The 7,500-nt window shown below is 35.0% G+C and overlaps 1 protein-coding gene across 3 annotated transcripts in view; it reads right to left on the bottom strand.

Moving 5' to 3' along the window:
- The window catches only part of LOC106874378 (ras-like protein family member 10B), a 67,828-nt gene that overhangs the window by 26,753 nt on the left and 33,575 nt on the right, over nt 1-7,500 (bottom strand). Inside the window, exon 2 of one of the 3 annotated variants that reach the window (XR_016238274.1) lies at nt 880-1,096. The exons of the other annotated variants lie outside the window; for them this stretch is intronic. The gene's annotated coding sequence lies outside the window, so the exon portion shown is untranslated. The remainder of the gene's footprint in view (nt 1-879; nt 1,097-7,500) is intronic. 3 annotated transcript variants of the gene reach the window in all.

Genomic DNA, 7,500 nt, shown 5'->3' with positions numbered 1-7,500 from the left:
ATATATATATATATATATATAAATATATATATATATATATATACATATATATATATATATATATATATATATATATATATACATATATATACATATATATATATATATATATATATATATATATATATATATATATATATATATATATATATATATATATATATGTGTGCATTTTTTGAGAGCATCATATGCATATATATATTTATAAATATATGGATATCTATATATATATGGATATATATATATATATATATATATATATATATATATATATATATATATATATATGGATATATATATATCTACATATATATATATATATATATAATATATATATATACATACGTACATATATACAGACATTTACCTGTGTACATACTCTCACATACATAGCTACATATGTAATTATACATTATTGTGGGAGTTGATTGTTTTTTTATGTAATTGCTTTTCACGTTTTTGCTGCTGTTCGTTAATAGGTATTATGTACATACACACACGCACGCACGCACGCACACACACACACACACACACACACACACACATACATGCACACATGAATATACAGACATAAATTCACATACACATACATACATACATACATACATACATACATACATACATACATACATACGTACGTATATAGGTATGGATCAACATTTGATTCGTTTCCATTTTATTGTCTTATTATTATTATTATTATTATTATTATTATTATTATTATTATTATTATTATTATTATTATTATTATTATTATTATTATTATTATTATTATTTGCTACGAGGTTATGGCGTCTCATGATACCTATTTAACTATTTATCTCTTTTCATTATTTATTTAACATTCTCACACTTCACAATTATCTGTTGAAAACTCACCTCCATTGTTCTAATGTTGGCCAGTCTTCCTCTATAATTATTCTCTATTTTATTTGAATAACTAACATAATATAGATCAATAGGCGCCTTCGATACTGCTATCTTTGCCTTTGACATCACTGCACGTCTCTTTGCCTTGTTGCTTCGCTGTTTGTTTGACAGTGTCTGTTCGTCTGCGTTGGTCGTCTGCTCGTTTGAATCACCATCACGCTCTATGCTGAAGAAATTACACAGGTTTAGTTGAAGAAATCAACGAGAAAAATGAGAGGAAATGAGAAGGAAGAAACGCGGAGGAGTAGATTTGTGAGTTGGCTGTTGTTTATTTTGGAATAAACATTTATTTAACTAAGTTCATTTAAAAATATTGTTTTAAAGGACACGTTTCGATCTATTGATTTATGCGAATGGTTTTGCTTTCAATTTATTCTTGTTTATTTTTCGGCAGTCAAATTCAATTTGGAAAAGAAAACAAATTCGAGCGATTACATTACTTGAATTTAAAATGGAACACAAAACCAAGGAAATCTGTTTACAATGTTATCTAGGACTTTCGCTCACGGCCATATGACGTTGAATGCACCTGTTCTTGTCCGATCACCGAAGTTGAACGATATCGAGCCTAGTTAGTACTTAGATGAGTAACCTCTTGGGAAACCTGAGTGGTGTAAACATCTCACTTTTAGGGTTGCGAGCTGGCAGAATCGGTAGCACGCTGGGTAAAATGCTTAGCGGTATTTCATCCGTCTTTACGCTCTGAATTCAAGTTCCAGCGAGTTCGACTTCGTCTTTCATCCTTTCGGAGTCGATAAAATAAATACCAGTTGAGCACTGAGGTCGGTGTAATCGATTTATCCACTTGCCAGAATTGCTGGCCTTACACCAAACTTTGAAATCAATATCATCTAAGAATTTAGCCAAGGGACAGTCAGCGAACAAATTAATCATCATTAGTTCCAAAAATATTGCAATGGAAGCGAGAACCTTGAGAATAAGTAAGATTGTGAATTGATTACGGACAAATGCGAGCCATTATTAAAGCGAACTTCTATCTTTTACTTGTTTTGGTCATTGTACTGAAGCTATGCTGGAGCGCCACTTTGAAGTGTTTTTAGTCCAACAGATCGATCTTAAGCTATTATCTTTAAAGCATGGAACTTATTTCCTTTCGCCGAACCGTTAAGTTACGAGGACGTGAACAAACCAACACCAGTTGAAAGTGGTTTTGGAGAAATATAGACACAATGACACACATACATATACAACGGACTTCCACAGTTTTCGTCTACCGTAATCATTCACTAGGGATTAGTGAGCCTGGGGCTATAGTAAAGGTACTTCTTTTAAGGTACTGCACAGTGGGACTTCAGTTGCTAAACTAGCTTCTTAATCATGCAGCCTTACTTGTTGGTCGACAGATGGAATAGAACACTGCTTTTTAAAAATATCATGGTGAAACTTTCCCAGCAGAATGATGTGATCCGGAAACCTACAAAGTGTCCTAAGAACTATTAACTTTACGATCCAGCATTTGTCAAACAAAATCTATCAATTTTTCTCTCGTCTGACGATGTCTTCATCGTCAGATGATATGACTCAGCAGAAATACAGGCTTACAAAATTCAGGCTTACAAAATTCAACGCCTCCCAGTTTGTTCTCGAAACCTCTCCTCGGATAATTCTACTTCTTCAACCATCTCAAAAACTTAAAGAAATCTTCAACAACCAAGTGACAGCTCAAAACAACGCCTTGGCAAAATTCTTCGGTTCTTTGACTCTAGAATATAATCGATGCTACAGAAACAAATAAAACTCGTTTGTTATTGGCAAAATGTCTATATTCTTAGAGGTAATATTTTGTTTGATACCGTTTATTCGTTAGAGGAAGTCATAATCTAGAGTTGATGGTTAAAACCTCAAAAAATATATTTGTATCAACGTGATATAATATTATTTGGACAGAAAAAGAGAGCAGACAAAATGGCTTCAATTTTGTGATGGGGAAACGACTAACTTCGTTATATGCATACGTACGTTCATATCAATGTGCATACATATAGGGATGTGCATTTGCATGTATTTATGCATATCTAAGCATGTGTGTGCGTGAGTGTGTAAGTGTTTGTATGCATTATGCATGTATACATATATATATATACAGAGGTATGAATGTGTATGCATTTAGGTGAGATGTATTTTCACATGTACTTTGATTCTATTCCCCACAGGTAATTGCATCCCCCCTTCCCCTCCCTCTCTCTATCCCTCTTTCTCTTTCTTTCTCTCTCTTTCTCTCTCTCTCTCTCTCTCTCTCTATATATATATATATATATATATATATATATATATACAAAGAGAGAAAGATAGATAGATACATAGATAGATAAATAGACAGACAGATAGATAGATAGATAGATAGATAGATAGATAGATAGATACATACATACATAATCTGTATATATACGCGTATACACATGTGTATATACGTAAAGATGTGTGTATAAAATAAGTTTCTAGAGTATGCAGCACAAGAAATAATGCAATATGAAGATTCAACAAATTGATCGGATTAAAGATAGAGACTAAGTAATTTCATTACGTAATTTCATTACGTAATTTCATTACATATATATATGTATATATGTATATATATGCGTGTGTGTGTGAGCGCGTGTGTGTATATATATGTGTGTATATGTGTGTGTGTGTGTACATATATATAGGCACATATATATGTGTATGTGCGTGAGCGAGTATATATATATATATATATATATATATTCGTTTTATTATACATATATATATAATAAAACGAATATATATACACACACACACGCACACATATTTATGTCTATATGCATATATATATGTAAGTGTATATGTATATATATGTATATGTGTGTTGTGGGGTGGAGTGGGTGGGTGTGTACGAAGAGGGAAATATTAATTTCGATAGATAGAGGAATAAATAAGATATATAAAACATATATATGTGTGTGTGTGTGTGTGTGTGTGTGTGTGTGTGTGTGTGTGTGTGTGTGTATGTATGTATATATTTTTTTTTTTTTTTTTTTTATTTATGTGTTTCAGCCAAGTGGCTGCGGTCATGCTGGTGCACCACCGTGCATTATATGCATATAATCATGTGTTTATATATATTCATATGTATGTCAGCGTTCGTGTGTGTATGCATACATGTTTGTGCATGTGTGTGTATGCATACATGTTTGTGCATGTGTGTATGCGTGTGCGCGCGCGTGTGGGGTTGAGAGGGTTGGTTGAGTGTGTGTGTGTGTATAAATGTTTTATGTTGTTTAAGGTACACCCATTTAATATAATCATAGAGATCCGTACACACCACACAAACACCCACACAAGCACATACACACGCACGCACGCACACAAACACGCACGCACACATGCACATAAAGACATGCACGCCTGCTCATCCAATCACGCATGCGTAAACAGCTGCACCTTCATCTCCACTCTCCACACACACACACACACATGCATATAAATTAATCCATACGCCCTCGACTCACACATACACATACACACACACTCACACACGTATACATACACACTCGCACGCGCACGCGCGCACATACCTATACAGCCATGTACAAGTACCTGTCTTAGGAATGAGATACTGGTAACGTAACCGCTAACGGAATAAGCTATTAGCAAATGCGTTTACCTCACCTCATCATATACTGAAAGCATATCTCATAATACACACACACGTAAACACACACAAACACACACTCATATATATATATGTATGTTTGTATATATGTACATATATTATATGAATATATACATGTGTTTATATATATGTACATATATATATATATATATATATATATATATATATATATATATATATATATATATATATATATATATATATATGCATATACAGGCATGCATCCGATACGTTTTATATTGAAGGAGTATAGTATGAAGATAGCTGCAGCTATCCTATTACGGAGAGATATTCACTCAGAGATAACTGTTCGTATCATGTAACGACAACCAAAGGAATATGTGTGCATGGAGGAGAATTCCTGGGATCGCATTTGTATACGTGTCTGTGTAAGCTTGTCGGTGTAAGTATGTGTATGTTTACATATATATATATATGCAAGTATGTATTTCATCTGTAAAGTAGGTATAAAACTCCAGCTGAGATAATGAGGGTTTCATCTTACCAAGGAGACAATCGGTATTTCAAACATTTTAGATCTCTTTCAACTGCGATTCAGGAAAGACAATTCCTGTTCTATTATATGATTATATAGTTCAGAATGTGTGCGAATGTGTATGTGTGAATACATACATACATACATATATACACACATACATACAAACATGCCTATATACACAATCCAATGATACATATATTCATATATATATATATATATATATATATATATACGTACACAAACATGTATTTACATTAATGTGTATATATTTATGTGTGTGTGTACACGTATGTTGCATATATATATATGCAACTTTTAGAATATAGTTTCGTGAGTGGGGGACGAGCCTGCGCCGTGCCGTTTTTGGGGCAACGTCCGGCGAACATGATGAGTTGGGCAGCGTTTCCCATTCAAATTGCTCCAGCTCTTGGTATATCATCCTCGCTGAATGTGGCCGAGCGTTATCCTGAAGAAAGAACACCTTTCGTCTTGAAACCAAAGATGGTCGTTTTATCTTCTAGCGCTGATTTCAATCACTGAAGCTACTCGCAGTAGATCTCATTCGTGATCGTTTGGTTTGGGTTTAAAAGTTCAAAGTGGACTAAACCTTTCATATCCCCACATTGGAATCTTGTAAGTAAAATTGAATTAATAAACAACATTTCTGGCCTCTCGTTTGTTTTCAGAAAAGTATCAATGAGTTAATAAGAAGGTAAAGCATCTGAAGTTAGTAAGAAACCATTATTCTTTTCTTCTGAAACGTGGTGTGGAGTCGTTCAAACAACTCGTGTAATAACAGATTTTGAGAGAAATAAGTCAGATTTTAAGAGAAATAAGATTCTGGAATATTTCTGAAACAATTCTTTTAAAACACACACACACAAAAACGCCTCAAGTTTAACTATTTCAATTATGTTTGAAAAACTCGACTGAAAGTAGCTGACGGCTCCTAATCTTGAAACAGGATCTATAGCCCATCCCTTAATAGTTAAATGCCAAATTGTAGGTGGATATATCTGTGGATAGGTATATCAGTTACGTCAGGAGATTCATTATTAGAAAGAAACTATTTATATTACTGGAGAGGAAAACCATTTGTTAAGTAGTAAAGTGATATGCTGTATGGTCTCCATACAAGGGGATGCTGCCTTGCACAGCCGCGTCACACTAAGGAAGCCGTTGTCGAATGCTAAGTCTGCGTTGAATGCTAAAGCAACTGTTGCATGCTAAAGCAGCTACTGCAGGCTAAGGCCATTGGTGCATGCTAAGATTGCGTATGCATGCTAAGGTAGCTTATGCAGGCTAAGGCCGTTGCTGCATGCATAGACCGTTGCCCTATGTTAAGACCATTGCTTGACCAAAGTTAGATGCGATATTCTTGGACGTTGCGAAGGCTTTATGCAAAATACAAACTTGTCATTGAAGAGTGGCTAAATAACTTCCTAAAAGACAGTGGTCAAGTTCTTGCTTTTAGTAGTGCCCTCTTTGAATGGTCAATAGTTCATACCGTAGTATCTCAGGGAACTGTGTTGAGACCATTACTATTCGTAATACATATCTGGAACGGCTCATTATCAGTCTAAAACACTTAAAACACTAAAACCCGAAAGGATGAAAGGCAAAGTCGACCTCGGCGGAATTTGAACTCAGAACGTAGAAGCAGACGAAATACCGCTAAGCATTTCGCCCGGCGTGCTAACCACTCTGCCAGCTCACCACCTTTCTGCCGCCTTGATAATACAGGAATATTAATCTAAAACATTCTGAGAGATTGATTGGTACCAAATTTTGAAATGCCGAAAACCGTGCGATTATTCGAGAATGGCGCCATTTTAGAGTGTCAGCTGTTGTTATTTTTGTTTTTTGTTTTTATTTTTTTTGTCAGAGAGAGACTGGTTACAGTAACCTCCTGGGTTTCAACCGAGTGCATCTATCAACCATCCAGCTTCCCGCCCACGCTCGAATACGTTAAGTGTTTGGTGTGCAGAGGGTTGATGTCAACATATTTCAACAGCAGCTGAACATCATATTTTGTGCGAGATAGCGATGGAAGGTGAATAGGCGAGAGGAAGTGCACGAGATCGTTGCAGCACAGAAGTCGGCCATTTAACAACAGAACAGAAACCACGAAAACAGAGATGCATTGTGAGATTGTAAGAGTGTGGTAGTTGGAAAGGTGAGGGTGGGAGGAGGGCGGAGGGAGGGAGGGAGGGAGGGAGGGAGGGAGGGAGGGGACTATGATAAGAAGAAGAAGAAGAAGAAGAAGAAAAAGAAGAAGAAGAAGAAGAAGAAGAAGAAGAAGAAGAAGAAGAACAACAACAACAACAACAACAACAGCAACAACAACAACAGCAATAACAACAAAGAAGATGAAAGAAGATGAAAGCAAAAAAAAGGCTAAACAGCAAAATATTTC

Source organism: Octopus bimaculoides, chromosome 24, assembly GCF_046866305.1.
Source record: "Octopus bimaculoides isolate indiv1 chromosome 24, ASM4686630v1, whole genome shotgun sequence".
NCBI classification, from domain to species: domain Eukaryota; kingdom Metazoa; phylum Mollusca; class Cephalopoda; order Octopoda; family Octopodidae; genus Octopus; species Octopus bimaculoides.
Note: the sequence above shows the minus strand (reverse complement) of the source record. Positions and strands in the feature narration are given on the sequence as shown.